Source organism: Somniosus microcephalus, chromosome 1 (genome assembly GCF_052327205.1).
Source record: "Somniosus microcephalus isolate GS21.2 chromosome 1, FLI_Smic_1.0, whole genome shotgun sequence".
Taxonomy (NCBI): Eukaryota; Metazoa; Chordata; class Chondrichthyes; order Squaliformes; family Somniosidae; genus Somniosus; species Somniosus microcephalus.
This window is the reverse complement of record NC_140987.1, coordinates 403,472,588-403,492,600: the sequence shown is the minus strand read 5'-3', so window position 1 is coordinate 403,492,600 and position 20,013 is coordinate 403,472,588. Positions and strand designations below refer to the sequence as shown.

The following is a 20,013-nucleotide window of genomic DNA, read 5'->3' as shown; positions in this document are numbered from 1 at the left end:
GTCTCGGGTATATGATTTCACGGTGAAGGGATGGCCAACACATGGCGACTCACTGTTGCCAGCATTCTCATCCAGAAGAGAACAGCTGTCAGCATGCCAGGGGACAGTGATGTGTGGATCCCGAGTGGTAATTCCACCCAAGTTAAGGGAGAGAGTGCTCAATGAGCTTCACGAAGGCCATCTGGGAGGGGTGAAAATGAAAAGCCTTGCTAGGGCTTATGTGTGGTGGCCGGGAATCGATCAACAAATCGAGGACCTAACAACGAGCTGCTCAGGATGCCAGAAGGTCCAAAATGCACCACCACATGCCCCTCTACACCCATGGGAATAGCCCTCCTCTCCATGGCAACAGGTGCATATTGATTTTGCTGGTCCATTCATGGACTCAATGTTCTTAATAGCAGTGGATGCGCACTCGAAATGGCCTGAGGTGATCCAAAAAGTCCTCCAGCACTACAGAGAAAACGATTGCAGTCCTACGGACCATATTTGCCAGGAACGGCTTGCCAGAGCAGATTTGCTCTGATAATGGACCACAGTTTGTGTCCGAAGAATTTCAGAAATTTATGAGAAGGAATGGGGTAAGGCATTACACATCCGCCCCGTATCATCCAGCCACAAATGGATTGGCTGGGAGGTCCGTACAAACCTTTAAAAAGGCGATAAAGGCCATGTGCGATGATGAAATTCCACTGCAGCATAAGGTGGACAATTTCCTGTTAGCCTACAGAAATGCGACACATGCAGTTACCAACCAGACCCCGGCCATGATGTTCTTTAACCGTAGGTTGAGATCTCGTCTGGATTTGCTCAGACCAAATGTGCGAAGAAATGTTGAGGATAAACCATTCCAGCACATCAATGAGAAGCTGACAAGGACCTTCAATGTAGGACAACCAGTCTAGGCCCGTGACTACCGAACAGAGAAATGGCAACCCGGAACGATATGCACACGACAGGGGCCATTAATGTACACAGTGGATGTCGGGGAGAACATTGTGAGACGCCACGTCGACCAGATCTTAGCATCACAGGAACGAGTCAACCCCATGTCTCGCGTCCCTGGGGATGAACCCAACATACCGGTAGCATCTACCTCAGAAACAGTAGCAGTGGAAACTGATGAAATAACCAACGAAAAGGGGCCAGAATCACCTCCGCACCAAGAACAAGAACCTCAGGAAAGGTGCTATCCAGAAAGGATCAGGAAGCCGCCCCAAAGACTGAATCTATAAATGGACTATTTCAGTTTAATGTGCATGTTAAAGTGTTAATTGTTATTTGAACATTATAGGTACTGCTAATCTAAAAGGGGAGGAATTGTAGTGTATGTACCTTTGAGAGAGAGCTGCTTTTGCAGCTCCTGCGTGCTGTGGTGCCGGCGGTGACCACACCTGTATGTAGGCCTTGAGCATGCCTCTGTACTGTTGGTCTTTAGACTACCCTCCTCCAGTAAACACCTGTTGATTGTTAAGTTACAGCCTCCGTGTAGTTATTGGAAAACATCATACTTTAAGAATCACGGATTCAACACTACCCTCATCCAGTAAACACCTGTTGATTGTTGATCTGCAGTCTCCGTCTATTTATTGAAGAACACCATACCTTAAGATTCACGGATTTAATAATGCCGACATACAGTGAGGAGCCAATATTGCTGTACCCATACAACACTGCAGAGGCTGGTGCTTTTCAGGTACTCTGCGTGCCTGTGTATGGATGAACTAGCCTTGGCCCATAATGTGAGTTCAGCTCATTTGCATAGTTTGACAGTACTTCCAGTGTGCGGCACATGAGCTGCTGGGACTCGGCCGTTGTCACGGGGTGGGATTTCTGGTGCCAGTAGCTCTTAAAGGATTGCCAGCTGCTCTTAAGCCGGAGTTGTCATTGAGCATCTAAAAATGACCAGGTCATTCAGTGGTCAGGAACTGAAGGTCCTGCTGCAAGTACGACACAGAAATAGCAACACAGAAACGGGCTTTTCGACCCAACCAGTCTGTGTTGGTATTTATCCTCCACATGCACAGTAGTCCTAACTTCATATGCTTGCTCTGTTCCCTTATCCCTTTATTCCCCTTTCCCACAACCACTGATATAACCTATTCTTAAATGTTTGCTTGGTCTCTCCTTTCAACCATTAACTCTGGTAGTGTATTACACAGCCTCACAACCCTCTGTTTATAAAAAAAAAAATAAAAAAAATAATTCTCCTGCTCTGTGCCCTAAATGTTTTGCATTTAATGTTTTAACTATGGCTCCTTGTTCCTTACAACTGCACATTCACACGCTCACTTAAGGTGGCTGTTGTTCTGAGCACTTTGGTACAATTCATCACACAATGTACATGTGTGAGAATGGAAAGAGCGAGCCTGAAGTTAAACGGTACGAGAGGCCAACAGATAAATGCAGGAGAACCGGCGGCAGAGAGTCAGTGAGAGCGGAGAGAGAGAGAGCCTGAGGGGAAACAGTGCGAGAGGCCAAAGTCAGAGTCAGAGCGCGAGCTGAATGTGGAACACTGAGAAAGAAATTCAAAGTGACGTCATTGTCGCGGAGGGAAGGGATTGGGGGGCAACAGGTAAGTGTCAGTTTGTTAGGAGGTGAGGGAGTGGGTGACCACCAGACAGGGTACAAGTGCAGGAATCCCTCAAGCCAGTGGCACTCGCTAACCGATTTTCAGCTTTGAATACCGGGGAGGATGACGACTCCTTGGAGGGATGCAGTAAGAATCAAACCGCCAGCGCCATGGAAGATTTAACAGCAAGTAAAGGGCAAAGTAAGAGTAGAAATGCAGTAGTCATAGGGGATTTGATCGTTAGGGGCATAGACAGGTGTTTCTGCAACTGTTATCATGATTCCCGAACGGTATGTTGCTTCCCTGGTGCCAGGGTAAAGGAGTGGGCGTAGGACATTCTGCGAGGGGGAGGGGAAGAGCCAGACGTCATGGTCCATGTTGGAACCAATTACATAGGTAGAAAAAGTGTTGATTTCCTTCAGGCAGAGTTTCAGGAGTTAGGAAAAAGATTAACAAACAGGACCTCAAAGGTAGTGATCTGATAGTAATCTCAAGATTACTCCCAGTGCCATGTGCTAGTGAGTATAGAAACGGGAAGATAGTGCAGGTAAATGCATGGCTGGAGAAGTGGTGCAGGGGGAGGATTTCAGACACTTGGGGCATTCTGGGGGAAAGGGCACCTGTATAAGATGGACAGGACCAATGTTCTCGCTGAGAGGTTAACTAGTACTGTTGGGGAGGGTTTAAATTAACTTGACAGGGGGAGGGGAACCAGGAAATAGCAGAAAGGAGCAGCAATGTGATCAGAGGACAGAGAGATATAAACAGCAGTAAAATTAGAAATACCCCCAAAATTGCAGGGACCAGATTGAGAAAAATAGCAAAAGTGGCGAAGGAGGTATTAAATTGTATGTATGTCAATGTCCATTGTGTAACTAATAAGGTCGATAGGCAGTTGCCACATGGGATTATGACGTGGTTGCATTAACAGAGACATGGCTGAAACAAGGCCAGGAATGGGTTCTTAATATTCCTGGTTACCAAGTATTTAGGAATGATAGAGAACGAGAAAGAGGAGGTGGCCTGGCAGTATTGATTTAAGGATGATGGCTCTAAATAAAAAGCATATACTAGATGGTTCTATGAATTAATCTATTTGGCTTGAGTTAAGGAATAGAGGGGGAGCTGCTACATTGCTGGGAGTTTTTTATAGAACAGTGAGAAGGAGATAGATGAGCAGATTTGTTTGCAAATTTTGAAGGTGTGTAACAAAAATAGAGTAGTAATACTTAATTACCCTAATATAGACTGGGGGAAAAAACATAAGGGTAGGGAAGGAGAGGAATTTCTGATGTGTACAGGAAAACGTTCTCGATCAATATGTCCCAACAAAGAAGTAAGCAGAATTGGATCTGGTTCTCTTCCCGCTCCCGCATCATTACCTCTGGTGTCCCCCAAGGATCTATCCATGGCCCCCTCCTATTTCTCATCTACATGTTGCCCCTTGACGACATCATCCGAAAACACATTGAACTTCGGGTCTCCACGGGTGAGTGCGCACGGGGTACTCACCCGTAAGCCCAATGGAAGTGCCGGTTTCCTGCATGCACTGCGCATGCGCGGGAAACCGGCACTTCCGTTCCTTTAAAGGAAGGGGTTCAGAGGTGGAATGCGTGCGTAGGAGAGGCTGCGTGTGCGCATCGAACTTATGTTTTTTTTGCAGGTTTTCCCGGGAAGGTAAGTCTCCAGAAGTTAGACATTTAAAAAGCAGTCACAAGGCCTGCTTTTTACAAGGTAAGTGGTGAATTAATTAAAATTAAAACTTTTTTCCACAGGTTTATTATTTTTAAATACTTTAAAGAAAGGTAAGTTTATTTTTAGCCCCGTTAGAAAATAAAATTATTTTTTTCAACAAAATAATTTATAGCTTATTTAAAAATGTGATTTAAAAAAAAAATTATTTGAAGACTTATTGATGTTTTGGGGCTCATAGGCCTAGAAATTCAGTGGGCTTTGCGCCCAGTTACCGCCCAAAGAGGGCTTCTGTGCCAGTCTGCAAACTTCGGGCAAACTTCATTGACGCGACACCGGCCCGACCCCCATCTTCAGTAGCGGCCGCCTCTTCCGTGGCGGCCGCTAATAACATTCGGAGACCGGGTCCGTACAGCAGCCTTAGTGGGGCGCTTTAAGGTGGAGGTGCAGCCGGCCGCTTTTTCGGCGGCCGCCTACCCGCACCTCCTTCCCCGGCCTCCTCCACCACCCCCCCCCCCGCGGCATTGTCGGCTGGTTTCCGGGAGCCCGGCACTTCTCCGTTGTGCCGGGCTCTTTTGCCGGCACTCGCGATCGGGGCTCCGGCTGCTGCAGGCACCTCCCCCTTAAGAGAGGGAGGAAGTCCTGCAGTACCGCAGCCTGCCGCTCCGCTGCGGGTGGCGCTGCGGCCACTAGCGCGCCGATATTCAGTTTCAGCGCCCCAAGCGGGGGCGGCCACACCCTTGAACAGCGGCCGTCCTCGACTTTGGGCGCTGAAACTGAATATTGGCTGGGCGCGAGTGGCTCCGCGCCCAGCGGTAAATTCTGGCCGCCAGCGAGCTGGCGGGGCTATAGCTAATTTCTAGGCCATAGTATTTATAAGTTTGACAGCACTTCCTGTCAAACTTATGAATGAAGCATTCCCTGCTCCGATTTGGCTCCCCATGGCCCACGTGATCCCAGGGGACGCATCGTGTTAGGGGGATTAAATACGTGGGGTTACGGGGATAGGGTGGGATATGTGTTGGTGTAGGGGTTACGGGGATCGGGTGGGATATGTGTCGGTGCAGGCTCGATGGGCCGAAATGGCCTCTATCTGCACTGTGTGGTTTCTGTGGTTTCTGTGAACTAACTGCGCCCCTGGGATACGCAAGCACTGCGCGCCAGCAGTTGGAGCAGGCCCAGGATCGGAATTCCACGTGGGCCCACAAGCTAAGTGCAGGTCGGGGGCTTACACCCGCGGGAAGCCCCCGACCTGAATTTACCCAGCTCTATTTCACTACCACTTCTCTCAACCACTCCACGGTCTCTAAATTGTCAAACTGCTTGTCCGAAATCCAGTTCTGGATGAGTAGAAATTTTCTCCACTTAAATATTGGGAAGACCGATGCCATTGTTACTGGTCCCCACCACAAACTCCGTTCCTTAGCCATTGATTCCATCCCTCTCCCTAACTTCTGTCTGAGGCTGAACCACACTGTTTGTAACCTTGGTGTCATATTTGACCTTGCAATGAGCTTCCGACCACATATTCGCAGCATAACTAAGAAGGCTTATTTCCACCTCCGTAACATTGCCCGTCTCCACCCTTGCCTCAGCTCATCCGCTACTGAACCCCTCTTCCATGCCTTTGTTACCTCCAGACTTCACTATTCCAACGCACTCCTGGCTGGCCTCCTACATTCTACCCTACGTAAACCTGAGGTGATCCAAAACTCGGCTGCCCGTGTCCTGACTCGCACCAAGTCCCGTTCACCCATTACCCCTGTGCTCGCTGACCTACATTGGCTCCTGGTTAAGCAATGCCTCGATTTTCAAAATTCTCATCCTTGTTTTCAAATCCCTCCATGGCCTCTCCCCTCCCTGCCTCTGTAATCTCCTCAGCCCCACAACCACCCCCCCCCCCCGAGATATCTGCGCTCCTCTAATTCTGCCCTCTTGAGCACCCCTGATTATAATCGCTCAACCATTGGTGGCAGTGCCTTCTGTTGCCTCGGCCCTTAGCTCTGGAATTCCCTGCCTAAACCTCTCCACCTCTCTACTTCTCTTTCCTCCTTTAAGATGCTTCTTAATACCTACCTCTTTGACCAAGCTTTTGGTCAGCTGTCCTAATTTCTGCTTATGTGGCTTGGTGTCAAATTTTTTGTCTTAAAACACTCCTGTGAAGCGCCTTGGGACGTTTTACTACGTTAAAGGCACTATATAAATAAAGTTGTTGTTGTTGTTCTGGGAAATGAAGTGGGACAAGTGGAGGGTGTTACAGTAAGAGATCATCTAGCTCACAGTGACCACAACATAATTTGGTTTAGAATAATTATGGAAAGAGACCAGAAAATATCAAAGGTAAAAATGTGCAACTGGAGATGAGCTAATTTCAGTGATATAAGAAGGGACCTAGCACAGGTAGATTAGAAAAGGCGATTGCAGAGTAAAGCAGTAACGGAGCAATGGAAGGCATTCGGGGAAGACGAACTGGGCATATTCCTTTGAAGGGAAACGGTAGAGCATCCAAAGCTAATGCGCCCTGGATGACAAAGGAAATAAATGATAAAATAAAACGGAAAAAGGAGGCTTATGACAAATGTCAGGAGCAAGATTCAGTTAATAAAGATTATGGAAAGTACAGGAGGGAAATGGAAAAAGTTAATATGGGAGTCAAAAAGAGGTTACGCAAAAAGATTGGCAGGCAACATTAAATTGAACCCTAAAACATTTTATAAACATATAGGCCTAGAAATTCACTATGGCCCCGCCAGCTGGCTAACGGCCAAAAGTTAGCGCTGGGTGCGGAGCCATGTGCGACCATCCGATATTCGCTTTTTGCGCCCCAAGTCGGAACCGGCCGCTATTCCAGGGTGTGCCCGCCCCCGCTTGGGGCGCTGAAACTGAATTTCAGCGCTCTAAGTGCCGCTGCGCCACCCGATGCGGTGCGGCAGGCTGCGGTACTGCAGGCCTCCTCCTTCTCTTAAGGTGGAGGTGCCTGCAACAGCGAGATCGCCGCTGGATTGTTGCGGCAAATGAGCCTGGCACCAAGCAGAAGTGCCGGGCTCGCGGAAAGCAGCCGGCAATGCCGCAGGGGGGGGGTGGAGGAGGCCGGGGAAGGAGGTGCGGGCAGGCAGCCACCGAAAAAGCGGCCGGCCGCACCGCCACCTTAAAGTGCCCCAGTAGCGCAGCAGTACGGCCCCGTTTTTTCAATCGCCGTTTGCGGCCGCAACTAAATATGGGGTTTGGGCCGGAAGCGGGGCGGAACCGGGGCACTGCACACACCGATGACGTCATCGGTGTCGGCGCAGCGCTACCGGCTACCGCCGCCATTACCGCAGCACTGAATATCAGCGCACCCTCTTACACTGGCGCAGAAACCCTATTTGGGCGGTAACTGGGCGCAAAGCCCACTGAATTTCTAGCCCATAAAGTGTAAGCAGTTTGTTAGAGAAAAAGTTACGCCTATTAAGAACCCAAAAGGAAATCTTCATGTAAAGGCAGAGGACATGGCTGAAGTATTAAATGAGTACTTTGCATCTGTTGTCAAGGAATTTGGCCTTGAGGGATCAAAGGGTCAAAGGGTACCTACCCTTGATAATCGTTTGATAACTTTTTACAATAGACATATGTTGAAACAGCAGTCAGCTGAATCATGACTAATTTTGATTAATTTGATCAACAAGAGCTTTGATTAATTTGATCAACAAGAGCGCTCGCTGCCAAGTTGAAGCAACCGGGAAAGAATAGCATAAATACTGAGAGCTCAGATTAGGTTTTTTAGATTCGCTGGAGCTTGGCTGATGCTGAGCTAAGCTGGATCCCCACCTTGAATAGGAAGGAGACATCTTGCCAACTCTATAGTCTTCTACTACTCGGGATTTAAGGTAAAAACTACCTTGATAATTGATGGATATCCTGCTTAAATAATTTTAAGACCTGTTCTATTGTAACAAAATTTGGATTCAAAGGTTAGATTCTCTACTAGAAAGATTATTTTTTATCTTTTTAAGAACTATTAATGTTGCGATTGACGGTCTCACCAGCTGTAAATTGCAGGTTGTTTCTTCAATAAACCTCTGTATAGTTTAGAATTTATATTGTCTCTCATAGTCTTCTGTATCACTAACTCGTGAACCACATCTCCGTACTCTTTGGCGAAGAGGTACATTACTGAGGAGAGACCCCCGGACCCTTACAATATCCGGGACATTATAACCTGGCTGGAACTTGCTAAAAACGCTATCTGGAGGAAGGTAACATTCTCAGTTTGTCCCTTTCCTTTGGGCAGAGATAGACCAGACCTTCAGACCCATTCAGTGTCTTTAGGATTTGGCTACCTCAACCTTAAGTTGAGAGTGAAGACCTGAGAAGTACGCCTGATCCAGGATAGCCCCAAAGGGGCTAGGATTATAATTCACCACACTGTCTTCACAAAGGAAGTGGATGATGTGACCATTACACCAAAAGAGGAGAGGGAAGTTATGGACAGGTTAATAATAAATAGAGAAGATGTACTAAAAAGATTAATATTACTGAAAGTTCGTAAGTCACCTGGAATGCATCCTAAGTTGTTGAAAGAAGCAAAGATGGAAATAGTAGAGGCATTGGTCACAATCTTTCAATCCTCATTGGATACAGGAGTAATGCCAGAGGACTGGAGGGTTGCTAATGTCATACCATTATTCAAGAAAGGGGAGAGAGATAAACTAGGGAACTACAGGCCAGTCACCCTAACATTGGTGGTGGGGATATTATTGGAAACCATTATCATGTACAAAATAAACATTCATTTGGAAAGGCATGGGTTAAGCAAGGAGCGCCAGAATGGATTGTTTTTAAGGCAAATTGGCCTAGAAATTCAGTTGGTTGCGCCAGCCGTTAGCGCCTTAGGAGGAGTAGATGTCGGGCGCTAGGCGGCTAGCGCCCGGGCGCAGCGCGATCTGCGCCTCGCCCCAACTTCACTAGAGATTTAGCGGCGGCGCAAAGTCTTTGCGCGCGCTCAGCTGCGCGCGCAGATCATGACGTCATTTCCTCATGCAACGCCCTTTGTGCGCCCCCAACCGGAACTTCAGTCGCGCCGCCCCATTGTGCGCCTGGCGCCCCTAGCGACTGTTAGAGTGGAACGGTGCTCAGCCGATGCGGGGCGCGGGGGGCGCAAACTAAAGGGCACTCCTCCTGCACTATAAAAGGCTGCCATTTCGCAGCACTCCTTCTTGTGAAATGGATCTTTGGAGAGAGACCAAGGTAGAGAGCTTTCTGCTTTGGCCCAACACTCGGACAGGTACTTGTGGCTTCAGGCCACAGCTTTCCACTAGTCTTTGCCTTCATTGACATCTCATTGTTTGCCAGCATATTATGGGGGCTGCAATGGGTGTTAACGCTGGCTTTCTCAATTACATCCAAAGGGCTCACAGACGCCGTGAGAGAGTGGCAGCCCTGGCTAGACGGAGAGGGGGCAACAGGCGTCGGGAAAGGAGGCCTTACCCACCCAGGGTATACCGCCAGCAGTCCTCCTATCTCAACATGTCTGAGGAGCAGTGTGTTCGGAGGCTGCGATTCAGAAGGGACGTGGTCACAGAGATCTGCCAGCTGCTTGGCGGTGATCTGCAGCCACAGCTGAGGAGCAGGACGTCTCTGTCGGTGGAAGTGAAGGTGACGGTGGCTCTCAACTTCTATGCCACCGGCTCCTTCCAATCCGCTACTGGGGACATTGCCAACATCTCCCAGTTCGCCGTGCATTGCTGCATCTGCCAGGTGACCAATGCCCTTTTCAAAAGGAGACGTCAGTTCATCTCCTTCTCCATGGCCCTTGCCAAGCAGCAACAGCGTGCAATGGGCTTTGCAGCATTCGCGGGCTTCCCCATGGTGCAGGGCGCCATTGACTGCACGCATGTGGCTTTGCGGGCACCTCTGGAGAATGCCGAGGATTACCGCAACCGGAAGGGCTACCATTCGCTCAACGTCCAGCTGGTGTGTGACCACAGGCAGCTCATCCTAGCTGTCAATGCCCGCTTTCCAGGCAGCAGCCATGATGCCTTCATCCTGCGACAGACTTCTGTGGCTGACATGTTCCAGGCACAGCCTCACACACGAGGATGGCTTATCGGGGACAAAGGCTATCCTTTGTGTACCTGGCTGATGACCCCGCTCCGTGAGCCCAGCACCCCTGCTGAAGAGGGATACAACGAGAGCCATCAAGCGACCAGGAACATCATCGAACAAACAATCGGCGTCCTGAAGCAACGGTTCCGCTGTCTGGATCATTCCGGTGGAGCCCTACAGTATTCGCCGGAGCGAGTCTCCCATTTCGTGGTCGTTTGCTGCATGCTGCACAACCTGGCTATCCGCAGGACTCAGGCACTGCCACCAGAGATTGGAGGACCACCTCAGGAGGAGGAGGACCAGCACAGGAGGGAGGCACAAAGTGCAAGGGCCGCACATCGCCAGCTTATTGAATGTCGGTTCTAGGCCCCCGCTCAGGGAATGGCTTGTGCCAATGTCAGCAGATGAATGTAGCCGCTCCACAAGCCCTCAGCCGAGCAGGGCAACCAGGACTTAACCAAAAAACCATGCACACTGCAATTTAACAACAATAATTTATTGAAAACCTCTGCCCTTCCCACATTACATGCTCATGTGGAGAAGCCCCCTCCAAAAACACAAAACTACCAGTCTCGGCCTTACAAAAAGAAAGAAAGACACCAGTCTCGGCCTTACAAAAAGAAAGAAAGACACCAGTCTCGGCCTTACACAAAAACAACTGCACCAGTCTCGGCCTTACAACAAACACCAGGCATTTGTGCATACCTCTACTTTTTGCCCTGCGAGGGCGATGCCTTGCGCATCCTTGCCTGGCCCCTGCCCGCCCTGCTGCTCCTCCTCAATGGGAGCCCAGTGGCTGCAACAAGGCTGGGGGAAGGCTGCTGAGGGGCAGATGGCGAGACGGCAGATGCCCTTGGGGGGTCGGCCTGCACCAGCTCTGGCCTTGGAGTGGCCGGCTGCTGACTGCTCCAACTCTGGCTGGGCGGCAGCAGTCTGTCCAGCAGCTCGTGGCAGCTGCAATGGCGGAGTGGCAGTGTCGGCTGCAGGAATGGTGGCAACCTTGCAGATCGCAGGTGCTCGCTGGTCGCCTGAGACATTGGCACTCGCACGGGCCAGCACTGCAGCATGCGCAGCAAACAGCTGAAGAACAGACTGCTGGGCTGCTGCTGCGCGGCGAGTGCCCTGGCGATGCCTGGCTGATCCAGCGAGGGTGGCAGCAGTTAGTGCCCGTGTGGCCCTGGTCTGTGTCCGCATGACACCAGCCAGTGAATGGACGGCACGACTGAGCACTTGGCTAGAAGCCGACTGTGCTGCCGCGAAGTCCTGCAGACCCCTGGCCTGTGCTGCACTGAATTGTTCCAGACTCCTGGCCTGTGCGGCACTGAATTGTTGCAGACTCCTGGCCTGTGCTGCTCCGAATTGCTCCTTGACAGAGACTTTATGGAGTCAGGCATCCTTGCCACTGCAGCCATGAGCTCAGTGTGCCTGCGCTCAGCCTGGATGGCCATTTCCTCTGGGAGGCGCACCTCCTCTGCGCTGACCGTCGCAGGACTGGAGGCCACACTCACCCTCTGGGGAGAAGTCCGCCGAGCTTCCCCACCCCTCCCGCGTTGCTGCAGGCCGCTGGGCCCCGGAGCTTCACTCTCCTCCGACCCTTCCCCCCGGCTCCCCTCCAGGGAAGACGTGTCCCCTACATCGCCATGGGCTGGCGCGGCTGAGGGTGGCACTGATGGGCCGGCTTCCTCTTCCTCCTCCTCGTCTTCCGAAGGGCTGACAGTGGCAGCTTGAGGGCCCGCCTCCTCACCTGGCGATTCACCATCTGAAAGCAGGAAGGCACAAGAGTAGCTTTAGAGTGAGGACAGGGCGGCAGCGAGGGAGGCATGAGTGCTGCCATTCACTGCATTGGTCGGACAGTGGCAAAGGATGCTGATCTGAGGCGCAAGTGGAACGAGAGAGGTCAAAAAGGTGATGCCCTTACCATTGGTGCCCAGAACAGGGTCGGCATCTCCACTGGTGACGGGGCCAATCAGCCGGCCTGCTATAATGCGCTCCACACGCTGGTCGAGGTCGGAGAGCTCTTTGAGGTCAGGACGGCCTCCCCCGGTCTCAGTTCGGTTGCGCCGACTGTGCGCCACCTTGGCCTGCAAGAGAAAGGACGGCCTCTAAGTACAGTGTGAAGCCCTGATCTTGTCTGCACTGCCTCCCATGGTCGAATAGCTTGTACAGTGTGAAGCCCTGATCTTGACTGCAATGCCTCCCATGGTGGACTGGCCCTGACAGTGTGTAGCCCTGATCTTGTCTGCAATGCCTCCCATGGTCGAATAGCTTGTACAGTGTGTAACGTGCTGAATGTGCAAGTGATTTGCATGCCAGTCCCATAGCTGCTGGATGAGGGCTGGCCATTAGGGCTTTCAGGTCCCTTTGCCCATAAAGTGAGGTGCACATGCAGGGATGAGGAGGACACTGGAAAGGGGACTCACCCTGACAACCCGAGTGAGGTCGTTGAACTTCTTCCGGCATTGCACAGGAGTCCTGGCAACCACGCTGTTGGAACACACCCTGTTGGAGACCTCCCTCCAGGCTTTCCGGTAGGCACTGGGCAGCGGCCTCTTGCTACCTTCTGGGAACAGAACATGGCGCCTGCGCTCCACTCTGCCAACCAGCAGCCTCAGGTCACCGTCGCTCAAGCGCTGCGCTCTCTCCCTGGCCTTCTCCATTGCCCTGGGCGTTGTGCAGGTGGAGCTGAAGTGGTCAGGCCTAGGTTGAGGGCTGCAGTGTGCAGGGCGTGGCAGGCAAACAAATCGACCCTCCCCCTTTAAGAGCTGACCGGCGCCAGAGTGTCTGCCGTCAATCAAGAACTCGCCGCACCTGCGCTGCGCCCGGCCTCGGGGGTATCGCTCAGCACCGCCGGCTTAGCACCTAAAGATAGTCGTGCATCGCCTGTTTTAGCGCAGCAGCAACCTCTTGGGGCGATGCGACTGAATATCGGCGAAGGGGGCGCGACTTTGCGCCGGGCGCAAACTTTTGCGGCCGCCCGACTTTAGCGCCCCAAAAGTGGCTATACTGAATTTCCAGGCCATTGTGTTTGACTAACTTAGATCCTGACAAAATGGCAAACCCTGTTGGAATTGGCCGAGTCTTTCCATTGGGAAATTCAAACGATTGCTTTGTTAGAGGAAATAATCCTATCTCTATACCTCCACAAGATCAAGTAATAGTTTTTGAAATAGAAGGCTTTGATGCCGATGGAGCCATTAGAACCCATGGCACAATTGATGTTGATCCCCACAACCAGGGGATAATCAAACAAATACTCCAAACCCACAAAATTCATTAATGATAAGGTGCACACCCGCACAATTGGGAGGGAAAATGAACGGCGCCCAACAAGGTGGAGGAAACCATGGCCGAATCGTAGGACCCGGAGCAGCATATGTTCCCGGGGGCCATGGATTCTGGATAAGGTGGCAAGCTCATAATGAAATAAATGAACAGAATCTTCAAGAAGTCTATAGACAACTCAGAATCCATTATAACCAATGCAGACAGGCACTAGCTCAAGCTTATGCCAATGCTGGAGGTGCAGGACTTGCTGGACCAGTAGGCCAACCACAGCAACCACACATTTTGCCCCTAGGTCAGGTAAACCTAAGCTCTATATACACCATGTGTGGTAGACCTGGAAACACCAACCAGGAAAAAAACAGCTAGATTCTAACCAACCTTGGTAAGTTACAAACCTGTTGCCAAGGCTGGAATGCCCAACATCTAAGGCAACTCCTACAAATGATATTAAGTCCAGACTTAGTTCCCCCATTAAACAGTGTAACAACTGGATTCAAATATATGCCCATGTTCTTGCGGCAACTCCGGGAGGACGTGTAATGGGTTCCATCAAGGAACTACTCACCAATGCGGCCAAAACTAAAGGGTTGGTAGCTGCCTATAGACTGGGCAGAATACTCACACAGGATAACCGGGACATTGTCCATGATTGCCTAGCCAACCAATACCAAAATACCACCCTCAAACTAGCCTGTGAGGGTGCTCTATACAGTTATCTAGATAACCAACAGAGATGGGATAATGTCGAACGACAATCAGAAACAAGGGAAATTAGGGATAGCATAAGGTCCAAGGGGAGGGCATATAAATTGGCCAGAAAAAGCAATAATCCTGAGGATTGGGAGCAGTTTAGGATTCAACAAAGGAGGACAAAGGGATTAATTAAGAAAGGGAAAATAGAATATGAGTAAGCTTGCAGGGAACATAAAAACTGACTGTAAAAGCTTTTATAGATATGTGAAGAGAAAAAGATTGGTGAAGTCAAGCGTAGGTCCCTTGCAGTCAGAATCGGGGGAATTTATAATGGGGAACAAAGAAATGGCAGACCAACAAATTACATATTTTGGTTCTGTCTTCACAAAGGAGGACACAAATAACCTCCCAGAGATGCCGGGGAACATAGGGTCTGATGAAAGGGTGGAACTGAAAGAAATCAGTATTTGTAGGGAAATGGTGTTAGGAAAATTGATGGGACTGAAGGCCGATAAATCCCCAGGGCCTGATAATCTACATCCCAGGGTACTTAAGGAAGTGGCCCTAGAAATATTAGTTGCATTGCTGGTCATCTTCCAGAACTCGATAGACTCTGGAACGGTACCCATGGATTGGCGGGTAGCTAATGTTACCCCACTATTCAAAAAAGGTGGTAGAGAAAAGGCGGGGAATTATAGACCGGTAAGCTTGACATCGGTAGTGGGGAAAATGCTAGAGTCCATTATAAAAGATGTAATAGCAGAGCACTTGGAAAGCAGTGACTGGATCGGACAAAGTCAACATGGATTTACAAAAGGTAAATCATGCTTGACTAATCTACTGGAATTTTTTGAGGATGTAACTGGTAAAATAGATAAGGGAGAACCAGTGGATGTGGTGTATTTGGACTTTCAGAAGGCTTTCGATAAGGTCCCGCATAAGAGATTAGCGTGCAAAATTAAGGCGCATGGGATTGGGGGCAAGGTATTGATTGGATAGAGAACTGGTTGGCGGACAGAAAGCAAAGAGTTGGAATAAACGGGTCATTTTCCGAGTGGCAGGCAGTGACTAGTGGGGTACCGCAAGGATCGGTCCTAGGACCCCAGCTGTTCACAATATATATTAATGATCTAGACGAGGGAATTGGATGTAATATCTCCAAATTTGCAGATGACACAAAGCTGGGTGGGAGGGTATGCTGTGAGGAGGATGTCGTGAAACTCCAGTACGATTTGGACAGGTTGGGTGATTGGGCAGAAACCTGGCAAATGCACTATAATGTGGATAAATGTGAGGTTATCCACTTTGGTGGCAAAAACAGGAAGGCAGATTATTATTTGAATGGCAATAGATTGGGAGAAGGGGAAGTGCAAAGAGACCTGGGTGTTCTTGTGCACCAGTCATTGAAGGTAAGCATGCAGGTGCAGCAGGCGGTTAAGAAGGCAAATGGTATGTTGGCCTTCGTAGCAAGAGGGTTCGAGTACAAGAACAAGGATGTCTTGCTGCAGTTGTACAGGGCCTTGGTGAGACCACACCTTGAGTATTGTGTGCAGTTTTGGTCGCCTTACCTGAGGAAGGACGTTCTTGCCATGGAAGGAGTGCAGCGAAGATTCACCAGGCTGATACCTGGGATGGCAGGAATGACGTATGAGGAGAGATTGTGTCGATTGGGCTTATACTCACTGGAGTTTAGAAGATTGAGAGAGGATCTCATCGAAACCTATAAAATTCTGTCAGGCCTGGACAGACTTGATGCAGGAAGGATGTTTCTGATGGCCGGGGAGTCCAGAACCAGGGGTCATAGTCTAAGGATAAGGGGTAAGCCATTTAGGACTGAAATGAGGAGGAATTTCTTCACCCAGAGAGTGGTGAACCTGTGGAATTCTCTGCCACAGAGGGCGGTGGAGGCCAGTTCATTAAGTATATTCAAGAAAGAGTTAGATATATTTCTTAAGGCTAAAGGGATCAAGGGATATGGGGAGAAGGCAGGGACAGGGTACTGAGTTTGGATGATCAGCCATGATCTCATTGAATGGCGGAGCAGGGCCGAATGGCCTACTCCTGCTCCTATCTTCTATGTTTCTATGTAGACATAATACATTACCTTAAAATCTCAACCAGGCTTGTAGAGGCATCCACAGACCAGGATGACAGGCAAAAACACATTCAGACACCACTTGACCAAACGTGCTTAGAGGGGGGAGAAAAAGACCTTCCAGAACAACTCATTAGTAGGTACTACCCTTACCTGCAACGCCATCCAAATCAGTGTGGCAAGGTAGACATCAAACCCCACTCACTTGATGCCGGCTGGCACAAACCCAAAAAACAGTGGACTATCCAGGACCACAAGGGGAAATTGAATCTCCTCAACACCCTCAAAGAACTAGAAGAACAAGGTGTCCTAGTAAAAATGGGATCTAGAACCAATTCACCATTCTTTGGTGTTGCCAAACCAGATGGGAGGTGAAGATTAGTAGTCGATTATACAGCCTTAAATAAGGTGATGGCCTCACATACTGCACAACAGCAGAATTCTACAGCCCTTCTCTCTGGAATCAAGAGGGAGAAATATAAATCTTGTATTGATCTAGCCAATGGCTTTTGGTCACATCCAATCGAAAAGACTGGCCAAAAACAGCAATGACTGGACTTGATGGGTATCAGTACTGTTGGACCAGATTGCCCCAGGGATTTCAAAACAGCCCCGTCTTCTCTTCTGCTCACATCATTGATCTTTTAAAAGACCTACCCATCATCAGCTCTTATGTGGATGATATAAATCTTTCACACAATGATCTCCAAGAACAGTTGAAAGCCATTGATAGTGTTTTATCCAGACTTACCACTGTTGGGTACCTAATCAACATCAAAAAGAGTCAACTAGTTAGGGAGGAGGTAGATTTTCTGGGCCTACGAATAATCAGAAGCAGTAGAGGATTAATTCCATTTTATAAAGAGAAATTGGCCACCATTCAATATCCTAAAACTCTGAAAAACCTACAAGCAAGTTTAGGACTCCTGAATTTTGCTCAATCCTTTACACCAACCTTTGCCGAGCTCTCAGCCCTGCTGTATGCTACAGCGGCAAAAGGACCATTCATATTTTCACCAGACGATTACTCAAAACTGCAACAATTATGTCGAGAGGTACAGAAGGCCATAGACCTGGAACAAAGGGACTTGCACGTCCCCCTTAATATTCACCTCAGGACATCACCTAAAGTGGCAGTTGCTGTTTTTTACAATGAAAAGAGCACGGCACCCGTTCAGTTCCATTCTTATAACTTCTCCAATGTTGAAAGGAGGCACGTAAAAAAAGAAAGAGTCATGACTATAGTAGTCCAATGCCTCATTAAGGCAAGAACCCTTCAAAGGAAATACCCCATTACCGTCTATACTGAGATTCCTGACTTGAGATCAGTACTGAGGATGGCCTCTGATTGAAAAAAGAGCCACCCAGATCCGATATGATAAATGGGCATCGTTCTTGAATGATCTTACACTCATTTTTAAATTCCTATCCTCGGAAATGGACTTCGAGCATCTCCCCATTATGGAGGATGATGATACGGAGGAAGGAATCAAACAAATGCCTATGAGGCCACTTACAGAATACCATCAAGTCATTTACTGTGATGGGTCGTCAATGACAACTAAAAAAGGGACATCCCAACAATCTTCAGCTCGGATGGGGATAGTAGTAGGGATTTTTTGAGATTCCTATTCTTTTATCCAGAAGAATTACTGTCCATACCCCTTGGCCATAAGACAGCACAATATGCTGAAGCAGCAGCACTATGGTATGCTTTAGAAAAGGCAGACCCCATTAAACCCACATTAATCTATACAGATAGCGACTATTGTAAAACAGGATATAACCAGGACCTAGTGTTCTGGGAACAAACAAACTTTACCAATCATAAGGGTAAACCCATAAAACATAAGTCGTTGTGGGAAGACATTCTCCGTTTGAGGACGAAGAAACAAAATTGTCAGGTAATTCATGTAAACGGGCATACCACTGGGACAGTACACTCGAAGGGCAACAGTCTTGCAAACGAACAAGCGAAATGTTCGGTCTACATGACACCCCCTTAGGAGGGGGTCTGTCAAAATTAGTTTTATCACTAGGGCAGAAAGGGCAGCTAATCAGGATGAGGAACTGATTCAGCTATTGGACTCAACAAAAGAGAATCCACCAGGATATCCATCAAAGTACTTTTACTCGGAAACCCCTACTGGTATTGTGCTAGTTAAGTTGCCCAAGGGAAACCAAAAAGTACCCCCGAGTCACAAACAAGAACAGCTTGTAAAAGAAACTCATGAGGGCATAGGTCAAGCACATTGTGGTACCAGAACAACACTCTGCAAATTGACTCCATGTATTGGTGGCCAGGCATGCTTAAAGCATGTAAAACATACGTGGTTAATTGTGAGCCGTGCAATTTAACTAATAAGTCATCACTTATTAAGCCACCACCATTGGCTCCTGTGAAGCCTACTAAGCCAATGGAAAAATTATTTATTGATTTCGTTGGACCACTTCCCCCATCATTGGGATACAAACATGTTCTCGTTTGTGTTGATGGATGCCCTTCTTTCTGCTGGTTGGTCCCCACTAAAACTGTTTCGGTAAACGCACTCGTCAATGCTATTACTGATATTATTACTGTAGCTGGTGCACCCAAAGTCCTACAATTTGATCACGGTGGAGCCTTTGTTTCTAAGGTCTTCAAAGACTATTGTGAACAAAGGGGAATTGAGTTGGAGCACAGGACACCACATCATCTGCAATCGGCGGGACTGGTGGAACGTAAAAACCGGAAAGTAAAACAGTTATTGATCACACTGTGTTGAGAATTAGGGGAAATAAGTGGACCACCGTCATACTGGAATTGCAACCATCACTTAATAATGTGCCCACAGCTGCATCAGGGACAGTGTCCCCTAAAACTCCATATTATTTAATGTATGGGGTTGAGATGCATACACCGCTTACCCATAGTTCTTTCATTGCCTCTACACTCTCTGACTCCTTGACCTGACAGCAACAGTTAGATTTAAAACAAGAAAAAACAGATGAGATACATAAGATCGATCAGAGGATAAGGGAGACAAATAGGCAAAAATAATTGACCAACAATGCATAGCAACCCTTAGCAGGGGAATGGGTTCAGGAAAGGAAGTTCGAGCAAAGACCTGGTTTAAGGCCTAAGAGGAAAAAACCTGTTCAAATACATTCAGTTATTAATGAAAGGACTGTAGAAATACTCACTAATCAGCCGAATGGCAAGCAAACTCTTAAAACTGTCTCCACAGACAATCTGAAGAGGTGTCCTGAGGGATACCAGAATGGAGGAACAGTACAAGGTGCAGTCGTACATTGTCTTCCAAGACCCAGCTTGGAACACAAAACCGGAAACGGAAGTGATCGAACTGACGACAGTCAGCCGGACAGTGTCACCGACTCATCCTCCTCCACACAGTGCTTGGCAACGCCTCAGAAATTGGTCTCGCAAGAAACCACAACCAAAACGGGTAAAGACCAACAAGTTACTACAACGAAGGAAGAAAACACTGCAGGAGAAGAAGGAATCAACCAAGCTTCTGGCAAGGCCCGTAAGAGGAAAAAGTAAAACAAAGTCTCCTGATGATAAGACTAACCCTCGACTGAAAAAGAGGCT

At 48.7% G+C, this 20,013-nt stretch overlaps 1 protein-coding gene across 8 annotated transcripts in view; it reads left to right on the top strand.

Moving 5' to 3' along the window:
- The first annotated feature begins 8,040 nt into the window (after positions 1-8,040).
- The window catches only part of LOC147125152 (uncharacterized), a 131,539-nt gene continuing 119,566 nt past the window's right edge, over positions 8,041-20,013 (top strand). For all 8 annotated transcript variants that reach the window (XR_015079672.1, XM_085998263.1, XM_085998234.1 and 5 more), the window contains exon 1: positions 8,041-8,130. The gene's annotated coding sequence lies outside the window, so the exon portion shown is untranslated. The remainder of the gene's footprint in view (positions 8,131-20,013) is intronic.